Genomic DNA, 25320 nt, shown 5'->3' on the forward strand with positions numbered 1-25320 from the left:
TATCAGGCTGGCCCCTGAAAGAGCGAGTGAATCAGTGATTGAATGTGTAACATGGTAGCAGGCAGCAATTAACACCTAAGGAAACTGCAGATCAACCAAGGGAAGAACTCAATAGAAGACAATGTAGCAACCGGGACATCTCTAAATGTCACTGATCAAGGGCTAGAGGCCCTGGCCTGAGTTAATCAATGCCGGGGACCAACTTTTGGGCTGAATATCTCCAAATCGACCGTTCCCAGAGTCCTATTCAAAATTCATCAATGGACTCCCAAACCTGCACGTACATGCGGGTGACCCCTGGGGCTGACAGATGCCATCCAGTAGCCACCGAGCGGGGAAGTCCCACGAGGGTCAACAAACCCTGGATTAAGCAAACCTGAAAACTGGGGAGTCACCAAAGTCTGCCAAGGACAGATAAAACACAGTGAAAAGTAACCCTCAGTGGTGCCCTCTTGATCTCCAATTTGACCAGTACCCAACCTGTCCAGCCAGAAGGACCAGCTGGCAACCCCCTTCTGGAAGATAACACTACGCTGAAAGAAGCTTCAACGACAGACTCCAGAGCCTGTGGGATACGTATACTTGACTCTTGTAGCTTGCTACTGTGCTTCTGTGTGGTGGGGGACCAGCCCCAAGCTTTATGATTTAATTCATTACAGTGTTTCAATTCGCCTAATAAAACCAGAATTTTAAGGATCCCGAGTTCAACATTTGTAGCCAACAGCTGCAGGCCTGGCTTGCAGGCTGTCTAGGGAGGTAGACAGACAAAGGGCAACAGACAAGATGATAGACGCCCCCTCAAACCCTCTTCTCCCTGTCCAGGCCTCTCTGCCAATCAGTGCTGAGGGATGCGGCCACACGAAGGACAGCCAACCTACAAGATAGTGGCTGTCCTCTCATCCTTCCTCCCCTACCAGGGCCTCTCTGTCAATCAATGCCAAGGGGTGGGGCTGGCTATGACTCTTGTATCCTTGGACCTGCATGGGTACATCATCATCACTATTAAAGAGCTTATGTAGAGACCATAGAAACAAATCTTTCCTGGTGTTCACTAAAACATTCACGGAAAGGAATATTCTGTGCTTCAAATTCAGGCTATTTTACTTTATCTGAGGAGATAGAGACTAGATGAAATAGTGTATGACTGGTCATGATTTTCTAAATGTTTTCCCTAGTGGATCAAAAAAAGAGCATATTTCTGCAACAATATGAATAAATCAATGCAAATGCCTTTGAGCATACAGCCTTGTTTCAATAACACTTTTTCTTATGTATTTTTCCTCAGCTAAACTATAGGTGGATAGAATGCTATGCTCTCCTGGCCAACAGTTGTTATGGCAACCAATGTTCATAATTTATATTTTCAAATTTTTTCTTTCCAAAACTTATTAACAATTTTGCATTTGTTGTGCAGTCTTTGATCACAGAATAACAGAGACTACATATATTTTTCTACAAAATGTGAGTTAATGCATCAAAGGCACCAATGTGATATTTATTTTAGTCTTTGATCATTTAAATAGATTTAGGAATTAGAAAAGAAATGTGCAATTGAAGCCATTACTAGCGCCAGACACTACTTCACTATCCAAATCATTATTGTTTAATGCAATATATTAGAAATGTTTATAAAAGTTCAGAAGAAGTATAGATGTGCGGCAGTTGAACAGGAAGATCAAAACAACTGGAAAAAATAGAAAAAAAGAAAAAAGACAAGCAAATTCTTATTGTTAAAATAAAAGTTAAGTAAAGTAAACTACAGCTTTGCAATTATCTTCATCTTTGATTAGTATTCCCCTTTATCTTAAATTACATTTTCTCTTTAAAATGTAAGATCAGTTCTCCCTAGGACAGTCAAGGTAACATGAAGTGAAATAAGAAAAAATGAACAAGGTATTTTCCTCCCTCAGAATTTTTATACGTGATTGTCCTAAAAAAACTCAATTTCAAGTGATAAAAAATTACAAAGTGTGTTTTGCCCTCCTCACTATTAATGTTGGTGGAAAAGCCAACCATATATGTGGCCTCTTGATAAAGAAAATGTAGGTGCTGTAATCTCTTATTTATTTGTAATTAATTCAATTCAAAACATTATCCTTTATCTGAAAGTATCAAATGCTTTCAAATCAGTTTGAAGGGGCCACCTAAGTAGGGACCAAAAAATAAAAAAAGTTAGAGAAAGCTTTTTTTTTTTTTATTTTTTATTAACACTTCCTGCTGTAGATGATAGCAATTCTTAAAAGAAATGTTAGTCCCTATAGGTCAGTGGTCACCAAGCAGTGGACCTAGATCCGCCAGTAGGTCTCAGAGCCTCTTGGAGTCAATCCACCAAGGCTGCAGTAGGGGCTGAATGCTCACATGGATGCACATGTGCTCCAGCCCAGCAGGTCAGTCCATGGGGGAGGGAAGGGGCAGGGGCTAGACTGAGGTCCCCACAGTGAGGGACAGTGCTGCAGAGGCAGGAGCAGGGGTAAATTGAGTGGGGCCCTGGCCGGATGGGACTTACCTGCTGGGAAGGTGTGCCCCCAAATATTTTTTTTTCTCTCTGCCTCAAAGCTGCCCATCCCCCTTCCCTCCCCACGGATGTACTTGCTTGGCGGAAGGAGGGGAGGGAGTGGCAGCAGCAGCTATGCATAGTAGATCTTGGGTTGCTTTTAAATGCCAAAGGTGATCTCCTACTTTAAACGGTTGGAGACCACTGCTATAAGTTCTCAAAATGTCCTGCTCTTTCATAAGGACATATTGAGCATTAATTTTTTAGGACAAGAAAAATTTAAAGCAATGTGTCACGTTCTTTTGATATACCCATATTCTTACTTTTATGGAGTAATCAGGTTCTATTAATCTCATGGAACTCACAAGAGCTTATATACACACAGAATACCATATTGTTTAAAAATACTAGTAGATTGTTTTTAAGAATTTCAGAAAACATAATTCAGCATCTCATAGTGCAACTTATAGAATAAGCTTTGTATTCAGTAACCTCAGTAACAGAAGAAAGAGCAAGTTACCTTTCACTTTAATTTCAGACTGTTATATTTTAAGAAGTAAATGATGAAACTCTATACTTAAGGCACTTAGGAACATTTAAAGAAATGCTTTCCTCAGTTATGTCTTAACAAACCTGATACCCTCTATGATTCAGTGCCATGAAGTGCTGTAACATACGGTTTTGTGGCAGTATTGGTATGGTCTATTTTTACTTCTTTAAAAAATGATGTGAATATGGAATAATGGAATGGAATTATGGAATAAAATGACTTACTTTCAGAAAAAAAGTCCATTCATGTTGATACTATCACATTAACCACATTTATTAATCAAAAACCACAAGACAATACAACCCTCCCAGAATTTGCTTTTCTGAATTAGTCTAGCTGGATATCTAATTGGCACCTTATGGTGCCTGTACATGAGTGCAGAGGCTGCTCCAATGCTCTGTAATTGCAATGTATCAAAGCAGATTCGATTAATCGAGTCTGTTGGAGCGTGGCAATTACTGTGTCTTGTAGTCTGGAGCATCCCCACACTTCAAAATGGTGTTGGGGACACTTGAACTAAAGTTCATTGAACAAGCTTTAGTTCAAGCACCCCACTGCCATTGTGGAATTCAGGGATGCCGATACACGAGACACTGCAGCTCTAGGAGCCACTCTAATTAAAGCACCTCCCCCAACACCCATAGCACATGTAAAACTACCTTTAGATGCAATAAACATTCATTGCACATGAAATCTTACCAAAAAAAATGGCTTAAAAATCCCAGCATTTTCTAATTTCCCTCTCTCCTATTGGAAAATTTCTAACCATCTAGAGTAGTAGTTGTTGACTCTCTGCTTGTCAAACTGTATTACATTAATACAGAGAATTATTTGCAATTGTAACTAGTATTCTACAATAAGCAAATGTATCTAGCCTACTAGCCATGTCTACATACTCTAACTTCCATGTTCCTCCTCTAAATTCTTCACTCCAACAATCTTCACTCCTGTTTCCAACTTTTATTTAGATTGCTGTAATCATGGCCCATAATTTTAAATACCTTATAAAAAATATTCTAGGCAGGCTAAAACCTGCAGTAAAAGCAGGTTCAGTAATCATCATGCCCCCCACCCCTACCTCCCACCACCACATAAATTAAAAAAGAACAGAAAAAAGAAAAAAAACCCTTAAAAATAATTCACTAATATCCTCATATCAGGGAGTTTAGTTCTCTGGGACTTTTCTCTATAGCTGCTCAGTTCAGAGTGTAGATATGGAGAAGGAGTGATGTTAACCAAGGGCAGGCCTGAAAGCCAGCAGATTCACAAGTAAACAGGTCAAATTCAGTATGTCACAAAAGTATAAGTCAGCCTTTAGCAGCTATCACACAAGGACTTGGGAGGATGTACTGGAGCCTGTTGAAAGGGGATAGGGATCAAAGAATTTGAGGTTTCTACTCTGTTGCAAACTCCTGTAGAGTGTTGTTGCAAACTCAAGGTCTTTGTGTAAAGGATGAGGATTTTAGCCCAGCCCACTATCCCTTTTTATTCTGCCAATGTTCATTGAACTACTTCACAGTTAGGGCGGCTAGGATCTGGAACCAACTTTTAAGGGAAGTGGTGACTGGCTCCTACTTTGGGGGTCTTCAAGAAGCAGCTTGATGCCTACCTGGCTGGGGTCACTTGAGCCCAGTTTCCCTCCTGCCCAGGCAGGGGGTCAGACTTGAAGATCTACAAGGTCCCTTCCGACCCTACTTCTATGATTCTATGATTTTCCCCAATACCACATTGATTACAAATAATCAACTTCTGGAATATTTTCCCTTCATCTAAAATTAGATGATTGGTCAAATCTAAAAACTATAGATGCTTTCTCAAATCTCTTGCAAATTACATGCTGAACATGATTCTCTTCTCACATACAATGAAGCAATTAGGAATCACGTAACAGAAAAGCAATATTCAGAGATAAAACTGGTGTAAGAGAGTTACTGAACTCTTATTGAAATGCTCAGCCTCCATACAGAGAAAAGATACTGATTTATATAACATATACTGAGGGACATATTTTCTTTCTTTAGGCCCTTGGTACATGTTCAGTTAAAGGCATGATGGTATATGTGATAAATGGTGGACATGACAAACCTTGACTTTAGCAAGGCTTTTGATATTCATAGATTCAAAGACGTTAGGATCGGAAGGGACCTCAATAGATCATCGAGTCCGACCCGCTGCATAGGCAGGAAAGAGTGCTGGGTTCAGATGACCCCAGCTAGATGCCCATCTAATTTCCTCTTGAAGACCCCCAAGGTAGGGAAGAGCACTACCTCCCCCTTGGGAGCCCATTCCAGACCTTGGCCACTCTAACTGTGAAGAAGTTCTTCCTGATGTCCAGTCTAAATCTGCACTCTGCCAGCTTATGGCCATTATTTCTTGTAACCCCCAGGGGCGCCTTGGTGAGTAAAGCCTCACCAATTCCCTTCTGTGCCCCCACGATGAACTTATAGGCAGCCACAAGGTCACCACTCAACCTTCTCTTGCAGAGGCTGAAGAGGTCCAGGTGCCCTAGTGTCTCCTCATAGGGCTTGGCCTGCAAGCCCTTAACCATACGAGTGGCCCTTCTCTGGACCCTCCCCAGGTTATCCACATCCCTCTTGAAGTGCGGCGCCCAAAATTGCACACAGTATTCCAACTGCGGTCTGACCAGCGCCCAATGGAGGGGAAGTATCACCTCCTTGGTTCTGTTCATCATGCATGTGCTGATGCTTGATAGAGTGCCATTACCTTTCCAGATGACTTCGTCACACTGCCGACTCATGTTCATCTTGGAGTCCACTAGGACTCCAAGATCCCTTTCCGCTTCCTTGCAACCAAGCAGGTCTTTTCCTAGGCAGTAGGTATGCTGGACATTTTTCCTCCCTAGGTGCAGCACTTTGCATTTCTCCTTGTTGAATTGCATTCTGTTGTTTTCTGCCCATTTGTCCAACCTGTCCAGGTCTGCTTGTAGTTGTTCCCTGCCCTCCGGCATGTCCACTTCTCCCCACAGTTTTGTGTCATCCGCAAACTTGGACAGAGTATACTTCACTCCCTTGTCCAAGTTGCTGATGAAGATATTGAAGAGTATTGGTCCAAGGACCGAGCCCTGCGGGACCCCACTGCCCACACCCTTCCAGGTCGATACCAAGCCATCCACTACGACTCTCTGGGTACGACCCTTTAGCCAATTTGCCACCCACCAGACTAACAGCATACTGGGCTGGATTAGTAGAAATATTGCCAGCAGATCTAGAGAAGTGATTCTTCCCCTCTATTTTGCACTGGTGGGGCCACATTGGAATACTGCATCCAGTTTTGGGGCTCCCACTACAGAAATGATGTGGAAAACATGATGAGAGTCCAGCTGAGGGCAATAAAAATGGCTAGGGGGGATGGAGAAAAGGAATTCAGAGGAGGGGCTGAGGGAAACAGGGCTTCTTTAGTCTGGAAAAAAAAGACAACTGAGAGAGGATGTAATAGCAGCCTTCAACTACCTAAACAGTGGTTCCAAAGAGGATGCAGTTAGATTGTTCTCAGTATGGCAGATGACAGAACAAGGAGTAATGGTCTCAAGCTGGAGCAAGGGAAGTTTAGGTTGTATATTAGGAAAAGCTCTCTCACTAAAAGGGCAGTGAAGCAGTGGAACAGGCTACCCAGAGAGGTTGTGGAATTCTCCACCCTTGGAGGTTTTTAAGAAGTGGGTAAACAGATTCTTGGAAGGGATGAACTAGTTGGGGTGGTCCTGCTTTGAACAAGGGGTTGGCCTTCTGAGATCCCATCCAGCCCTAATTTTCTATGAATCTATGCATCTGAACCATGATCCCAATATTTGCACCTCCTGCTCTAAGTTAACCTACGATAGTTATGTATGAACCCAAAGGATTGCAGGAGAAGCAATTGTGGGATCAAGGATCAGATCCCAATAATGATGTATTGATGGTACAGAGGGAGTTAGGGATCATAATCCCAGAGTCCTGCTGAAGTGGAAAGCTGGGGGCCCAATGCTCCCATGCCTGGGAGTGCCAGTTATCTGTTTGAGGCTCTCAACCCCAGGAGTTCATGGAGCCCTGGGCTCCCATGTATTCCCACAGTTGGGAGCCCTAATCAGCTGACTGGCACTCACAGCTGCAGGAGCACAGGGAGCCCTGATCAGCTGAATACACTCTCATGGCTGTGAACATATCTGAGCCCTTGGGGCTGGCCCCATGTTCAATGTTTAATGTGATGGGAACTAGCCACAAAGTTTTTACACAGTTTTTGTGTAAAAATTGTGCACCTTATTCCCTGTTCACTTAATTAATGGTGTAATAACACATGTGGCTAGATACTACTTAAGACACGATTAACTGGTTAATCGTGTCTTAAGTGTAACTTCTGTCAGGGGCCTTATTATAACATCAAATTAGTGCAAATAGTATGCCTTTTTGTAAACAAAAATAAAAACCTCCTCTATAGTAATGGTGTAACTTGTTGTTTCTAAATCTGATAAAGTTTTAAATGAAAACAAAATTTAACTCTGAAAGATCTTTATTTCCTCCAACTTATTCTCCTCAGTCAGGGTATAAGCCTATTCAGAATCCATTTTTGGAAAGGTAATTGATTTTTAAAAACTTAATATCTTTCTTTGAGCTAGGAAGATATGATGTATATAACAGAATAAAAATCAGTCAGAGTCTCATTAAACTTCAGCACTCTTTTTGGCTATTTTCTCTTAAGGTAGCTGAATTGTGAAAAGTCTATTCTTCATGTCTCTTTTATCCTGATATGACAAAATTCTACCTGCAAATAGATAAAATGTATGCCTGCACAAAAGGACACTTCAAGACATACACATTAGCTAAGCCTAGAAAATGTAAGGAGTTAATAGGGAATTTAGTGAAAAATAGGTTCTAGACTAGCCATTGGCAAAAGGGTGGATTTCATTCACTACATATGAAGATATGGAAATTTAATCAAGATTTAATTTCAAAGGTTTAAGGCTGTATATACATGTTCCAAAGACCTAGAAGAATTTTCCCAGTTTTGTTTTGTTGGTAAAAAAAAACAAAACAAAACCTTACCTTAAAACACCTGAACAGACATTTCAATGCCCTTGAAGAGTACAGTGTTTTTAGTGCTCATGCTAACTCAGCCATGGGGCCCCTGTGCACACATCTTGGGATTTTCTCCAGGAAAAAAATCCCCTAAAGCTCCTGTCTCTCTTATTAGAGACAGATAGCTACAGTGCACAAAGCAGTCCGGATTGTGGAGCCAGACTGCTCATATCAGACTGAATTTCCCTGCTGCACAATGCGAAGATTGTAAAAGTGGCATCGTCTATCCCGTGCTTGGCTAGAGTATTGGGCTAAATACAGACATTCAATAAAACCCTGGTGAAAGCACTCCAAGTATAAAGCGCTATAACAGAGAGTGTGGGCAAACTGAACAGATGTTTATTGTTCAGTTCAGGGGCTGGAAACCCATCTGCACTGGCCACTTGGGGTGGTCCTGCATGCCTCCTAGGGGGCTGCCTGAGGAGCCCCTCTCCCCAGCCCTACCCTCCCACCAGCTGGTGACTATCAGCAGTGGTTGGGGGAAAATGGGGAGACCCCCTTCCCTGTCCCCCCCCTCCCCCGCCACAGCCCAGCTGGGGCAGCTACAGAACAAGAAACCCCTGCAAGCCCTTCCCCTGTAGATGCCCTACCAAGCAGCTTGCTGCTACCTGACCTGAACTGTTGTGCGGGGAGAGACCCTGAACCCCTCTCCCCACAGATCCCCCCCCACCCAGGCTGCTCTGTGACATGGTGCAGTAGAAGCAGGTGTGGGAAAAGAGACGTCCTCCCCACCTGCAAAGCAGCAATATTCCACAGCCTTGCTAGGGTTGCTCCAAGGGGGAAGAGACCCCAAACATCTCTCCCCACAGCACCCCCCACCCCAACTGCACTTCACTGTGGCCTAGCAGGGGCAGCTGTGGGGAGAGAGCGCCCAGACTCTGCTCCAGGCTGCACTGCAACATGGCTCAGCAGGGGTAGCTGCAGGGAACTATATGCTGGACCCCTTTCCTCCACACTTGGGCTGCACTTTGGCATGGCCAAGCAGGGACAGCTGTGAGGAAAGGGACACCAGAGCCCTTTTCCCACAGCCCTGCCCCTCCAACCTAAAGCACTAAATATGTGGCATGCTGCTGCTTGGCCCAGACTGCTGCAGGGGGTAGATCCTGGATTCTTTTCCCCACAGTCTCCCCAGCCAAGTCGTGGCACAACATGGGGCTGCGGTCGCTGCGGGGACAAAAACCCACCTTCCCTCCACTGGCAAGGCTGTGTACTGGGCTGGAATCAGAGGCTATCACTGACTAGGTTCAATGACAGCCAAGGGGCAGGACCAGTCCAGCCTCAGAGAGAGCAAAGGAGCTCTACCTGAGGGTAGACCAAAGCCTCATGCAATACTGCCTTAGATGGTGGTGATTATGCTCTAAGTTAACCCTCAATGGGATCTGGTACATCCACTTGATAACAGAAAGTGCTTTAGGTTCATACATGTCCATCATGGGTTAACTTAGAGCATGATCTGCAATTTTTGAAGCACTCAGTTATGAATGTCTGTTCAGTTACAGCTTTAGAGCAGTTTTTGCTTGTTTAATGTGTGATGTACCTAGAGTCTAGTGAGTGACACACTGTCTCCCTTTGGGGGAGGTGGGGGGGAACAAAGCACTGTGGAATGCTGGAGCACTGTGCTGTGGCTTCTCTTGGAGATATTCAGTCTCTTGGGAGAAACTCTTGACAGTAATTTAAACCTAGGTTTTCCCAGGTTATTTTTCTCCTGGGCCAGCCATTTTTGCTCTGGGAGAAAAATCTTGAACATCTCTACATTTGTGATTTCTCCTAGGAAAGCAGTCCCTCTCCCAGCAAAAGCTGAATGCCTGCATAAGGCCTAAGTCTTCACAGGCTTGTTGACATTCCAAAACTGCAATATTTTGAGATCCTCTCAAAATCCCTCATCCATTCCAAAGTTTCTTTATTCCCCCCCTCCACACACACACACACACACACACACACACACACACACACACACACACACACACACACACACACACACACACACTTAAATCAGCATTATAAATGGTCTTTCTGTTTTATAATATGCAAATAATTTCATTTAGCCACATATATACTCAAATTCTCTTGACTACATAATTACTGTCATTTTTCCAGCATGAGATTAGCCTGGCACAAAGAAGAGGAAAACTTTGCCCAGAAACATACCCTGTAGAAATAAAGAGGGAGTAGGCTTAGCCTGGCAGTTATCAAGTCTTCCCCACCTAGATTGAAAAGGTAAATAAATCATTAGTCCTCAAAAGAAAAGTGAAGTTTTAGTAGATCTGAATTCTGTTCTGATGTTATAAAGTTTGTTTTCATGCTGGTGTAGAATGAAATTGAAACCCTTAAAAAAATTCTTTCACAAATACACCCCACCACCTTCCAGGAATGCCAGTGGTCTGGAGGCCAGAATATTTACCGAGGATGGGACTGACTCATGTTCAAGTCCTAGGTTTATATGAGGCAAAGCAGAACTTGAATCCAGGTCTCCTATGGTTTAAATGAACATCCTAAACACCAGTGTTTGCATGCCTCTTTCTCAGTACTCCTGGTCCTTAGAAAGCTTTCCAATATGAGCTTCAAACTGATTTCAATTAAAACATGTACGTTTCAACAGAATGGTCTTTTAAAGGAAATATTTTTTGTCATTTTTTTTTCAAGCAACCCTAATTTAAGGAATAGCCAAGATTTAATAATTAATTTATATTCAGCAAAAAGATGATTGGCATTAAAACAGACACTACTATAATGTAATTTATGTACCAGTAGTTTAAAGATATACACTCATTAGCAAACAAGTTTAAAAAAAAAATCACAACTGATATAAAACATTCTCACTTTCAAGGAAATCTAAGCTCATGATTCAAAAGGTTTAACAATTTTCAAAAAAGTTATATTGAATATTTACAGGGGTGTAGGTTGTAGCCGTGTTGGTCTAAGGACATAGGCAGACAAGGTTTCTTGGGTGAATTTGATATCTATTATTAGACCAACCCAAATTGTTGGAAAATAATTATTAAGCAAGCTTTCAGGTTCAAAAACCCTTCGTCAGGGTAAGGAAGTTTCAGCAGTTGGTGTGTGCTCTTCCTGGATGGAATTTCATATTCAGGAAGAGCACATACCAACTGCTGAAACTTCCTTACCCTGATGAAGGGTTTTTGAACCCGAAAGCTTGCTTACTAATTATTTTCCAACTATTTGGGTTGGTCTAATAATAGATATCAGATTCACCCAAGAAACCTTGTCTGCCTATATTGAATATTTAGCACTCTCACAAATTAATGCTTATTCATGCTCTCCTCTGCACTCCCCATTTGCCTGCGAGGAGTGGGATTCTTGTTCTAACAGGTGCCAACAGTTTACAATCCAAGAATTTAGGGTGCTGTTTGCTTTGGCTTGCCAATTTTGTTTTAATAAGATTTTTGGTAATCGTGTCAACTCCTTGTCTGTTGGCAGTTCTGAATTCATTGTCTAGCCGTTGCCAGCAGGAAATATATTTTAGTGGTATTAAAATATAATTACAAGTGTATGTCATACATCTATGGCAGCATGTGGGTTTTGATGCTCCCATACTTAGTGAATGTGGGATGGAGAAAAGAAACGTACACTGTGCAATATAACAGGATTTCATTTTAAAGCATGCACAGCTAGCTTCATAATAGCCTGTAGGGGTAAGTTAATATTGCACATAGCTCTGCCTCATGACTGTCCTAGAAAGATCACTTGTAATATAATTAAGCCAAGATTTTGATTTAGTCTGAACACATATTCACAATAAACTGTTCCTCAGATTAATTAGCACTTTGTTGCAGTTTTACTCAAGTGAAATGGGGGGGAAAGAAGATGTTTTCCTACTACAGTCTTTTTTGCTCTAATTACTTATATTTAAAGGCTTGACAAGGGAAAAAGACTTATCACCTTTTTAAAAAGCCAAAGAATAATAAATTACTTAGGAATTTTTAGTTACAGGATTTATGGGAAGCAAGAGACTACTGTAGCATATATGTGGGTCAATACTGTTGATATTGTGTAGTGATTATGTTATCACATATCTGTAAAAAATTATTCAATTACAATTATTTACAATTTACAAGGAATCAAGCCCTTTGTTATTTCCTAGTCCAGTCATCATTCAAATGCAGACCTGAAGTTACTGAACATTATTTCTATGAAGTCCATGGAAATCAAGAGTGCTCAGATCATCATAAGTTCCAACTACTCAGTTGGTCTAATAAAAGATAATCACATCTACCCAAAGAACCTTGCCTGCCCATGTCCTTAAACCAAACACAGCTACAACCAAAAACCCCAGATCATCCTAAGACTGGATATGATGAGTCTACTTTTTATATAGAGATATTATTTGCTATAATCTTAATATATTATTGCGAGTGTCCAAAATTTGACCTACAAAAAGCCAAAGGAAAAAAAGGAAAAAGAGAAAAGAAAAAAGAAATGAATATATTGTTAGTTTTTTCTTCTTTTCTTCTCAGTCATACATTGATATAAAACCAGTATGAACATCAGCAGAATCATTTCTTATTAGCATTGTTACAAATGAAAGGATAGTAAAGTCTGATTCCACAAGTGTCAGTTTGGCCAATTCACATAAATAAATAATTGGCACAACACAAATTCAAAATATATATATAGTTAAAATAAGATTACACACACACACTTTATATATATATATATATATATATATATATATATATATATAAACTAAGATGATATATTTATACAAATATATCATCTTTTTTTCCTAAAAGAAAAACAAAACAAAAAAAAAACAAAAAAACCCCCAAAACACACAGGTTAACAGAACTCTAGTAATAATAATTCTGGCTTTCATACAAGTATTTCCTGTGTATGGTTTTTGAGTACTTGTGCTATTATCAGAAACATCAAACCTTTCACATAGAAATTGCACTTTATCTAAATCAACATTACAGTGACCATCACAGTTATCACAAATGAAGTTGAAAATTAGTTAAATGGGGGCAGACGAAGAGACACATGGAGCATTTTTAGAATCAGGCATGGAACACAGCAAGGGAAGTAAAATTCTTTTCAGATGAAACTTCCCATTCCGAAGAATCCAAAATAGACATGAAGTTGTTGATTTTAATGGTTACTTTCTCTTGTTATCTCAAATTTTGTTAACTTCATTCCAAATCCATCCATTGTTACCATATAGACCAAATCTTTCACAGAATAGGGAAACCATAAGAACTTGATTCTGTTAATACTTATGTACTTAATATTAGGCACAATAGCATTGCTAATGAAGCCGTGAATCAAGATTAGAATGCATCTAGGTGTTTCTAGGACTGGGAACTAGTAATTTCTTCCAAGATTCTTATTGTGAAGTCTTGATCTAATTTTGCTTTATATTAACTACTATTCATATTGTACAGTTTGGGTAACTGCAAGGAAGATTTGCAGAAAAAAATTCTATTAAAAATTGGTTTAGAAGTATATTTCTAATTTAAAACCTAGTCAGAAAATGCAGATATTTTGAAACTACAAATATTGTTGAAGGAACATGCCAGTATCAGAGAAATATTATTTAGGAAACGTTTCCCTGTTCCAAGACCAAGATACATGCCCAACCCAGAGTATTCAATAGCCTGTTCACACAGGGGATTTACTTGAGATGTGGGAGAATCCGATGTCTAGACATTCATCTAAATTAGATGCACAAAAATAAAAACAAAAAACCGCAAACCCCCTCTGAATTAATGTCTCAGTTCCCAGGCAACAGCCCATAGCCCCAGGCTGTTATTTTGGGGTTTGTGGAGTTCACCTTCTTTCACCTTCCTCCTCACCCTGCCCAAACACGAATGGAAATATTTTGTTCCAGTTTTAATATGAAACCCAAGATGTTTTAGGATAAGAAAACTATTTACTATCTACTCTAATCAGCCTCAAAAGCAGGAAAGGATAACAGATACTGTAGACAGTACTTTCTATGAAGAAAGATTACGTAGATCTCCAGTGATACTGAAATAAGGTCAGCTGCTATGATTATATATCCTCCGAAAGGCCAAAAATTTTTTCACAAAGGTTGAGACTTGGTAGTGTATTAGTAGATAAGATACCAAACATCACCAAGAGGTATCACCTTATTGTAAGTGCATTTCACTTGCCATCAGTTATATATAGATTGCTGTAGCCCTATACTTTTATTTTCATTCTACTGCAGAACAGAATTTGAAGGGTATTTAAATCTACTTCTAAAAAATTCATCTTAATGAAACTTCTTAGCTGTGGTTCCCTTTCCCTTTTGGAGATGTTTCATATTTGGGAAGCTATGCATTTGAAACAGCTACCAATCAAGCCAGAAAAATCTTGCTTCATTTGCTTTTTCAGTCATAAATTATGACCACACTTATATGGTTAATCCAGAAAGAAGATTTGGTATGAGAAGCACAGTCTAATTGGAGTGTAAATCATGCAGCTGATTATAACTTGGATTGATATAACAATAATAGATGATTATATTTTCTGTACTTGTTTTGCATGCTTAATATAATGCTAAATTAATGCTTGTTTGGTAGCCTCTACATACCAGTAGTTGTAAGCTACTGCCAGAAAGCTACTAATCACTCACAGCAAAGCTAACTGTCAAGCAGTTCAGAAATCTTATATCTACTATTTAGAAATACCAGCTAATGCAAAACCACAAAGGCACAACTATTCATCAAAGCATTTTAGGCACATGAGTAATTCCATTTCCTTTCAACAAAGCAATTAAGCACATGCTGAAGTCCCTGCAGGTGCTTAATAGATAAGCACATGCTTTTTATTGTTTTGCTGAATTTAGAACTACAAAGATATAGTCCATTTTCCAATATTTTTTCAGATTTTCTCTCCAATTTTAAATGGCTTCTAGATTCAAATTCAGTGGAAGATGCAGTGATAGCAGCTGAACCTTAGAATCCAAAAAACAAAGTATTAGTCTGAGATGTTTTCATATGGCTGAGAAATATACATGGAACAAGCACTGAAGTCAATTATATTCACTTTCAGTTCCTGGTAGAATGTCAGTTTGTCTCTATAGCACAGTACAAAATTTAGGAAGTCAAAATAAGGAGCAGATGCAATCCATATTGTGTCTAAAGACAACTGTGACCATAGTTGCAACTGCATTTTTATTTGGTGAATGTTGAACATAAAATAATTCCTGGACTTAATAGACAGTTTGCATTTGATTCATATCACATCAGTACTCATTCCCATTTAAACCCATCAGTTAGTGCCTCTCCCAGATCTGTAAACTTATTTACAGCACACAAGGAGGAGGCAAAAAGTTCTATCCATCTTCAGAATTTTGTAAATTGCTCTCCACTCCTTCCCAGAGGCTGTGTGCGCCCCTGAGTGATGAGAAAAACTATTCCAGCAGTCCAGACAGAGACATGCAAGACTCGGGTTTCATTCCTTGCACAGCTACAGTCATCTTGTGCAACCTTGGGAAAACCAGTATTTATCAATAATTCATTTCTCTCACAATAAAATGGGGCTATTACAGCATGGTACAATTGCAAGGGCCGATGCATTTATGACTTGTGAGATGCTTGCTTACTTGTATATTATTACAGGCATTTATATAGTCATTATTAATCTAGATAGGCTACTTATAAGGCAATTAAGCTATTTCACACTTGCTGCAAAATTCAATTCTGTTCTGATGTTCTGAAATTAAGTATATTCAAATAGATAAATATTCAGAACAAAACCCCTGAATCTGGCCGAATTCTTCATTGGTTCAACATTTAAAACTCAATTCAAGCAGCTCCTGCATTGGGGCTGCACACTAACCCCTCAGGCTGAATGAGGATCACAGGCTACCAGCTGGACAGCCCCAGCTGAGAACACTAGAAACTAAAGAACACCTATAATCTGGACCTAAAACTTGATTCATCTGTTTTGGGAACCAAGATATTCACTGTCTGCTGAAATTAAATAAGCACAGATAGGCTTTTTCAGAAACATAAATAAAACCAAAACTTTTAAAGGGAGTCACACAAGTGTGCTCTTTATTTGTATTTTATTTCTGCGCAGCATATAACACTAGACCCTAGCATGGTAAGGTATGAAATCTGATCTTTTGGGTTACTGAATGTTGTTGATATACCCAATCAAATCAGCAATCAGCACAACTTTATTTACTGATGGTATTGTAGTAAATTGGATGCATTTCAGAGAATTCAGGGTTTGGGGGTTTTGTTTGTTTGTTTTTAATACCTTACAGGACAACAATGGATAATTTATTTTACCCAACTGGGAACCGAATCACTGCAAAAAGTAATCTGCTCAAGACACTTTTACATTTATGGAAGCTAGAATTTATAAAGCTCTGAAAAAATAATTAAATTTCAGCCTCCTTCACCACACAACATCAGCACTTTCAAGAAAACAAGTTTTTTTGTAAAAATATGTTCATATTTTCTCTAAATTCTAGGCCTATCTAATCTTGCTTGTCAATATCTGAATTAGACATCTCCAGTCTCATTAAGATCCCTCTTACGATATTGCTTTTTAAATTTATTTTGTCCTTTTCCTCCATATTTGCTTCCTGTCATCACTGGAACTGTGAAAGGGATCCAAATTTTAAAAAGAAGTCACTACACTGAACACACAAGTTTCTTCCTGGAGAGTGAATAAGGGGAAGAATGAATCACATGTGACTATTTTCATTTCAGTTCTCATTACACTTCTGGAAGGAACTGAGATACTATGATGAAAAGGACAATAAAAAGCTGGAATACAATGGAACAAGACAGTGACTTTCAACCAGCCCCATTGGCAAAAACTCAAAAACTGAAGGAAAAACTAAGCTGGCAGGCACTGACTTATGCCCAGGGAGTGGAAGAGACATTCCAGGAGTCCTACCATTAGGAGTCATTAGGAATCCAAGTCATTTAAATCAAATACAAGTCTGTTTAGTGGGGTAATACAGTCAGAGTGGCTATTGGTGTTGACTTCGGTGGCAGTCAAGGATCAAGCGTCTCTTCCAACAGCCTAGAACTGGATGTCAGCCTTGCATTACCATCTCTTACAGGATGCCCAGCCTGGATGACTATGTCTTCATCTGAGCTGATGAACAGAGCAATAGAGGCATACTGAAAACTTTGCAAACTTGGGAGCAACAACCAACCAACCAACGTAAGGTACCTATCTGGGAAGGTCACATCAAAAAGTGTTTGATGGAGTCAGGCAAATTGACATGAAGTGGTACAATAGCCAGACAGTTACCAACTGGATCTCAGTACCGACAGCATGGGACATATTCATGATCAAGAAGACAAAGTAGTAATATTTGTATTTCTAGATTGCTGATCCCCCGTAGTTTCAGACTGGCTATGGTGCATGCCTCACACACCTTCTTTCACTGTCCACAAGTTGGATGCTTACATTTACAAACAGGCCAGACTGTTTCAAGAATCAGCTCTGCACACATGAGAAGTCAGGACTCCGTTTCAAGACCCGGATTATAAACAGTGCTACTAGACTAAAAGAGAAGTCTCAAAGTAAGTTATTATTCTTTTGCATTATTTTTTTCTACAAATCTCGAATATATTTAATTCATCTTTCAAATCTCATTGCTGGGAGATTGGCATCACCTTCCAGTTCTGCTTTAAAGATAAAGGTCTGAAAGAGTTCAATAGTCAAACACCTCTAGATTTTAGCTGCATGCCCCTCTTTGAAGAGTCATCAATTTCTCTTGGAGAGTCTGTCCAAGAGTGAATAGGTACTTTATACGTGCAGCTTATCTAAGACCCCAGTAAAGATTTCTGTTCACCAAGGCCTGGGCTTTAGGTTGAATTACTTGTGCTCACATCACACTAAGCACTACCATTGTCTCATAGGCCACAATAAAGATACATATTAGTGATATACTCTTTACAAAGGAACCTCATAGCAAAACCCTGGATTCCAAACTAAAATAAGGTTTGGGTCTGGATCCAGGTATGATAGTTGAAGACATGCCTCATACTGAAAGTCATGTCCAGCACTGAAAGACTAATCCTTACTGATTCTGCTTGCTTTTGGAGGATGGGGTTAAGAGTTTCAATTAAGTGATTCAGGGGAGGCAGGGGGGTAAAATACCCTGCTGGCCCATTAATCATAACAGAGAAGTAAAAGTGAACAAGAATGAAACAGAGTTGCTGTGACCTTTAAAGACGGTTCCCCAGCCATTTATTAAATGCCTGCCAATTAAGCTTGTGGATGTATCAGCATATTTCTTGTGACACCTCATTGCTTCTGGTTGATTTTTCCCCTTGGTCTTTTAGATTTAAAATTTCACTTGCTTAGAAGTATATCTAATCTACCAGTATAAAATGACTAAGTACATTCAAATAGAACACAAGTGCACCTTGGGATGAAGCTGTTATGAACAGAGATGTATTTGTGACATTCTGTGTCCCATATTTCATCAGCAGGCTTGTACAGAACCTTAGATTTTCAATAAGAAACAACTTTAGATTGTTTTAATAAGAAAAAGAAAAACTGCCTGGTTAAAATGAGCAATTACTTCAGCTGATTAGCTACTTTATTCCATATCTGTCTATCTAGAGATTTTTTTATATTATATATATTTCTCCGCATCAAGTGTAAAAATGTACTGCATTTATACCTTCCTTGTTCAGGCCTAAAATTAAACTGTTCGCTTTTACAGCCATTCTCCAAAAGAAGGACCTGCTGTATTAATGAGCATTGTGTGAATTTTAAGAATTTGATTTTTTGCTTCATTGAACAAATTTAATACTGAAATTAACACAGTAATAGAACACCAGTGTAGACAGAATGGAGAATTAAGTCAAGTACCCTAAGGCAAAAGTGATTTAATTAAGAAGCTGACTTTATGAAGTGACCAAAAGAAAAAAAAGAAAGAAAAAGAAAGTAAGTAGAAGTGAACATACTTTGTGAAAGTTAAGCCACCTGATCAGGGATCATAACTGATAGCATGAGACTTAGATGACCACAGACTTCACACAGTCAATTACAGATATGAATGAATGAATAAAGCTGACATGCACATAAAATTAGACAACATTTCACAGCAAGTCAATTAAATTGTTAAGTGGGATAAGCTCAAATAAACTATCCATAAGAAACAATACACCGATCTCTAAAGATGACCATATATGAATGTATTTGATGGTTATCAGAAGCTTATATGAAGCAAGTTGGAGTCACAGTCTAATTTCTACTGAAAAACTGAGTGAGTTATCTTATGTTTTAGCAATCACCATCACGGTTAGAAGTTCCAAGGATTAGGAAGAATTGACCCCTAGATATCATTCATTCAAATCAAGATTTAGATCTCTGGGAAAGGCAGGATTTGAACTGCAGCTACATGTATTGCATCTGTTCTGTAAACATAGAGAGAAATGGTTTGCCATTCCAGTTCTTTTCATCAACAAAATCTCACTAAGAAAAAGAAAAACTTGCATTTGAGCAGATGTTCTTGAAGAAGCTTAAAATTTCACATGAAATGCTTGTCATTAGAATAATGATCCATGGTTCAGGGGAACAAATCTAATTTGCGTGTGCAGAATTGCAAACAGGGCATCATATAGCATGTTGCCATACGAAAAACCACATCACTCGCAGTGTTATGCACCAATTATTCTGTTAGATATGACTTGAGGTTCAGGAATGATTTAGATGCAAGCTTACATATTGAAGTTCATGCAGGTGACCCACTTTGAGGTAACAAATTTGCCTTTCCTATACTTACCATAAAAATCCAACATAGGAATGTGACAAAAATGTTGACAATTTTCTCTGTATCTGCACAAGAGCTATTTAAAGCAGTGGGATTGGGTTTTTTAGATCCTTCCTTTTCAACCATTTGCCAAATTTCTTGTTAGCAAAGAGGTTTTTGTTTAAACTGCTGTTTGTGAACTGCTTGCTAGAGGTGAATTTGTTCATGCAATTGCTTTGTAAATTTCTCCTGACACTTGGCTGTCAGCTGACTTGACATTTTAATCGCTCTATGACTCTGTGAAAAATGCTGGCTAAGAAGCAAGCATGCTTTCAAGATTCCTCCCCCTCCATTCCTTTGTTTGTAATACCATGCATGCTGAACCTTTGCAAAACTCTGAGTTTGACTAAGGCTTGAGATGAGAGTGGTCTTCACTGCAGACAGAGTAATAGATGGAGCTACTTTGATCAGTCACTATATTTTAAGTCAGGAAAGCTAGCTTATATGAATTAAATCTCATTCTTCTTATATTAAATTATGCACAATGGTTCAGACAAGTCATAGTCACAAATGCCACAAGATCTAGCATGACAATCCCATGAGACCCTGGGTGTGATGCAATTCCTTGTATTCAGAGTAAAGTGATACAACATAGCAATAAACAATCTAGGATTTAATCCATTTCTGCTGGTATCCACAAAGTTTCTGTACTGAAATGGAAATGCTGATGTTCATGTACCTCAAGTGAAACTATTCAGAAGACAGAAGTGCACTAAAATACTCACTAACACAGATGTTACATGTAAGGCAGTTGGTAAGGCACGTTTAAACAATATGGTTTGTGGTACTTGAGCCATACAGTCATAGAGGAACTCTATAGAAAATTGACTCCTCTTACGGTTCTGTTTCTTGCACAGAGATTGACAAACTGCATTCTTACAGAGTTTTTGCATGAGTATTAGTTGGAGAAGGTAAAATCTTTTGGAAAACACTTCCCCTTGTTCTTCCTATAAAGATACAGGGCACATCTACCCATGCATTTGATCAGCCCTAAATTTAGTCTGGTGTAAACTACGCTGGATTAAGCACTTTTGGGCAGGCATCTACACATTTGGGGATTAGGGAGTATATTTGCTGCTCTTTGCACCAAGTTTCCTGCAGCCCTGCAATGGGCCACTGTCACCAACAGGGGAGCTTCAGGCTTCCCCTGGGTGCTAGCCCAGGATCTAGCAGGGCACACCAGGCTAGGAGACAGCTAGCTTGCTAAAAGCTGCCCCATCAGCAGATTGGAGCGAGAGCCCCACCCCTGCAGCTCTTTCCAAGCCCTGTGCCATCATCACCTGATCAGAGCTAGGACCTGGCCCTGACCAGGACAGTTCCCAGTCCCTTTCCAGCACAATGGGCAGAAGCTGGGCAGCTTGTTCGCCACTCAGTGAGTTCAGAGCAGAGCAAGGAACAAGCTTCCTAGCTCCATGCTTGTGGAGCTAGTGTGGGGAGGACAGGCTCCCCTGACCCCACCAGCAGGGCGCACCCAGTGCCAGCTCTGCAACCATGGCACTGTGGGGCCGGTGCTTGGAGACTCTTATCTGGACCTCCCAGATAAGGATCTCCCAGCACCAGACCCATGGTCATGGAACCGGCACTGGGAGATAAGTGTCTCCCAACTCCTGCTCCCTGATTGTGATCTTGGAGCAGAGGGCTTGGAGCTTTCTGATGCTGGGGCAGGGTTCCTGCGGTGGAGCCCACCCTGGCAGCAGGCAGCTCCCGGGGGCAGGGAGCTAATCTCCCACCCCCTGGTGGATGGCTAAACAGGAGCAGATTTTGCTATGGTGCTGTTGCTAATCCTGAGAAATTTTGCTACTTGCATTTGCATGTAGCAAGTTTACTCAGGATTAGGGAAGTTTGCTGCATAGTAAGCATGTACATGTGTAAGCACACATGCTTACTTTGCAGTAAACTATGCTAATGCACGGTTAAACATTTGTATAGACACTCCCAGAGTTTGTCTCATGGTTCAAGGTATGCATCAGAATAATGATAGCATTGTGACAATAGCTTATATAGGGTTTGTTCTTTTTTTTTTGCAAGGGAAATTTATTATAAGGAACCATAGATGCAAGCCAAAACTGGACCTTGATGATCACTTGGTCTGATCTCTTGTGCAACACCGGACATAGGATTTCTGTGAATTGGTTCCTGCTTCAATTCCAGTAAATATGGTTAAACAAAAGTGTAGCTTTTGCAGAGGGGGAAAAACCCCACTCAGAACTACATGACAGATCTAAACATTTTAATTATGAAGAATTTACCATAACGTTGGGTAGAGTTAAGCAAAATTCCACCTATGGATTCATTTTTAGTCCAACTTTTTTTTTAACTTTAGCTTCTAATAGCTGTATCTTGCATGCTGTTTAATATGCATACAGTTTTATAGTAGATTAAAGAGGCCTTAAGTATCAAAATATATATTTTCTTTGTCAGTACACAGAATAGGATCAGGACAACTAACTTCCTCTGTGTTATGCTAAACAATTTTGAGCTGTTTGAGGCTTACTACAGGGTGTGCTTTCTGACCATTTTTGTGACTTTTCTCAATAACAGCCTGTTCTTCCACCATTCTTCTTGATTTCTTGACACCAGAATCAAGACACAGAATTCCAGGAAAAGTTGTCAGTGCCAGGTGCAAAGGTAGTACATGTCTTTACTTCTGCTCAATATTCCAGGTACCGGTTATTTCTTTTGGTCAGAATTACTTTGCTAATTTATGTTCACCATTATTGCCAAGTCCATTTGAATAATTTTATCCAGGAATATAATTCTCAAAGTATATCCTACACTCTTTGTCCTTGGATTTGTGATCTTATATCTGACCATCTTGAAAAAAAAGCATATGGTTGGCTTGCATCTAGGTAGCTAAGTGTTCCAGTTTACTGTGACCCTCATAATGATAATCAAATGTTTGCATTCATTATGTATCTGTCACCATCTCACTCTGTTTAATCTGAGACCAATGGGTATCCTGAAATAATGTTCTACTTGAGGGTCATTTGGGAAAAATCAACTGAACATGAGTTCCCAGCATACTCCATGAACTTCCTGGGCAATAGGCTTTCAAAGTATGATTTAATCCATACTCTTACTTAACTTTGAGTATACATTTTATAAATATATCCAGTCTTAGTTTAGGAATATAGGACTGAAGGAGAACCTTCTGAGTAATAAAGTCTAGTACTGTGTTAGCACATGCAACCACATCAGACAACTGGATTCCTGTGCAACTTCAATAGAAGAGCCCCCACAGGATAATTCTTTATTTAGAAATATTTTTGAAAACTATCAATTACCCAGTTTTTTAAATTTGTTTTTGGCATATGCAATGCTGATTTTTTGATAGTACCATTTTAAGAAGAATGCCATGTAGAACCTTGAAGATATCGAAAATCTTTGTCAAGGATTGAACGTTTGGTTGATAAAGGCAATCAGGTCAAAAAAAGACAGTTTGCTTGAAAAAACCTATTTTCCATAAAACTGAACTTCATTACACTATCATCCTTTAATCGTTTAGCAATTGTATTCTATACAACCCTTTTCAGGATCTCATCCAGTAAGTAATATCAAAGGAACCAGGATATTAGGGCTGTGCAGAGCTTTGGATTGTGATTCAGTTTCAGATTTGGAGATGATTTAGAGGCCAGGTCTATGAATCTGAATCAAATCACTAGCTTTAGGCTTTCCAGATCAATTCAGAAAAGATTTGGCGATTCTGCCATAGGGTATAATGGGGAATCAATGAAATATCTATCCTTTTGTTGTTTTTTGGCTGATTTGGATGAAACTTGCAGCAGTCGTAGCCTCTGTGGAGGTCATAAAGCCTGCCAAGTTTCAAGGTGATAGATGCAGTGGTTTCTGGGAAACTGCACCTCAAACAGCTGACAAGCAAAACTCATGACATAGGTGACACTGTGCATGTGTTAAGGCACAGGGGGATGAAATGCCTGCCAGCTGTCAAGGAGATCAGTGCATGGGGAGTCTGGGTTCTGGGGTCCTACACCTCTGGCTGCAGGCAGGCAAAACTCATGACATGGGTGCTTGTAGGACAGTGCGTGTGTTCCGGTGCTCACTTCCTGGCTCTAGCGCCTCTGCACCCATACCCCGTGAAGCCTCCTCCTCCCCTACAGCTTCATCTCCATCCACTACTGTGAATGATGGCAGGTCAAAATAACTTAGCTGGCTCAACGCCAATAGCACCAGCAGCAGCAAAGGTACCCAGCTGGAACGGTCACAGAGTCTTCCTTTTTATAAAGGACTTGACAGCAAGAAGTAAACATGTTGTATTGGATATATGTTACTCATTGTGTGTGATGGCTTATCTTGTGTTTTTATGTTTATATGTTTATTATGAAAAAGCCTGAAATAGTTAGAAATATATATCTTAGGAAGCTTTTTCCTGGTCCTGGATAGAAGGAATAGTAAAGAAACCAGAGGCTGGCCTGGCAGGCCAGTCAGTGAAAATGGAAATGAAGTGAGGGGTGAAGGACAGGTTGGGGTGGGGATGTAGCAGTGCAGGTAAAAAAATGCAGAGGTGAAGTTTCGCAGAAATCCCTGTACCTCTCTCCTTGAAAGCTTGCAGGCTTCATGGTCTCAGAAGGGGCTACCATCCCTGCAGTTTTTACCCCACTGCGCTTTAAAACACACACACACACACACACCCCTGTGTCATGAGTTTTACTTGTTAGCAGTCTGAGGTGCAGTTTCCCAGAAACCCTACTTGGCAGGCTTTGTGGCCTCACCAAGGGCTACCATCCCTGCAGTTTTCACCCTACTGTGGCTTAACACACACAACATGGGCTTTGCTTTCAGAACTTTGAGGTTCAGTTTCCCACAAATCCCTGTACTTATCACCTTGAAATTTGGCAGGCTTCATGCTCTCAGCAGAGGCTAACATCCCTGTAAGTTTCATCTGAATCAGCCAAAAAACAACAAAAGTATAGATATTTAATTGATTCCCCATTTTACTCTAGGGCCGAATCTCTGAATTGGCTCCAAATCTTCTGAAGTGATTTGGCTGAATTGAATTGGAAAAATTATTCAGATCGCCGAATCTAATCTCTGGCATCCAAATTGGCTGAATCTGAATCAAATAGTTCCCTATTTGCACAGGCATACAGGATATTTCATTAAGCTGTATTAAGTATTGAAAGGCTAGCTTCTTTTTCTGTTGTCTAGGGCTTTCCCACCATGCTAAGATTTGCTTGTTATCAACCTTAATTTAAATATGGAAAGCAATTTACTGAGATTCATTTCTACATGCTTGTAAACTTCCACTATGTCTATAATACTGGATACTGTTATCCACAGGTTGACTGACCATTTTCCAGGGGGACATGAAAAGGGATAAGCAAGAGGTATATCCCACTTCAACCTTACTGTAAAGACAGAATTCACTGAAGTACTGAAGTACTTCTGTTCACAGAATAGAATGGCTGCATGTTGCAGGCACTAAAAGCAG

The sequence above is a fragment of the Alligator mississippiensis genome, chromosome 5, assembly GCF_030867095.1.
Source record: "Alligator mississippiensis isolate rAllMis1 chromosome 5, rAllMis1, whole genome shotgun sequence".
In the NCBI taxonomy this organism is placed as follows: domain Eukaryota; kingdom Metazoa; phylum Chordata; order Crocodylia; family Alligatoridae; genus Alligator; species Alligator mississippiensis.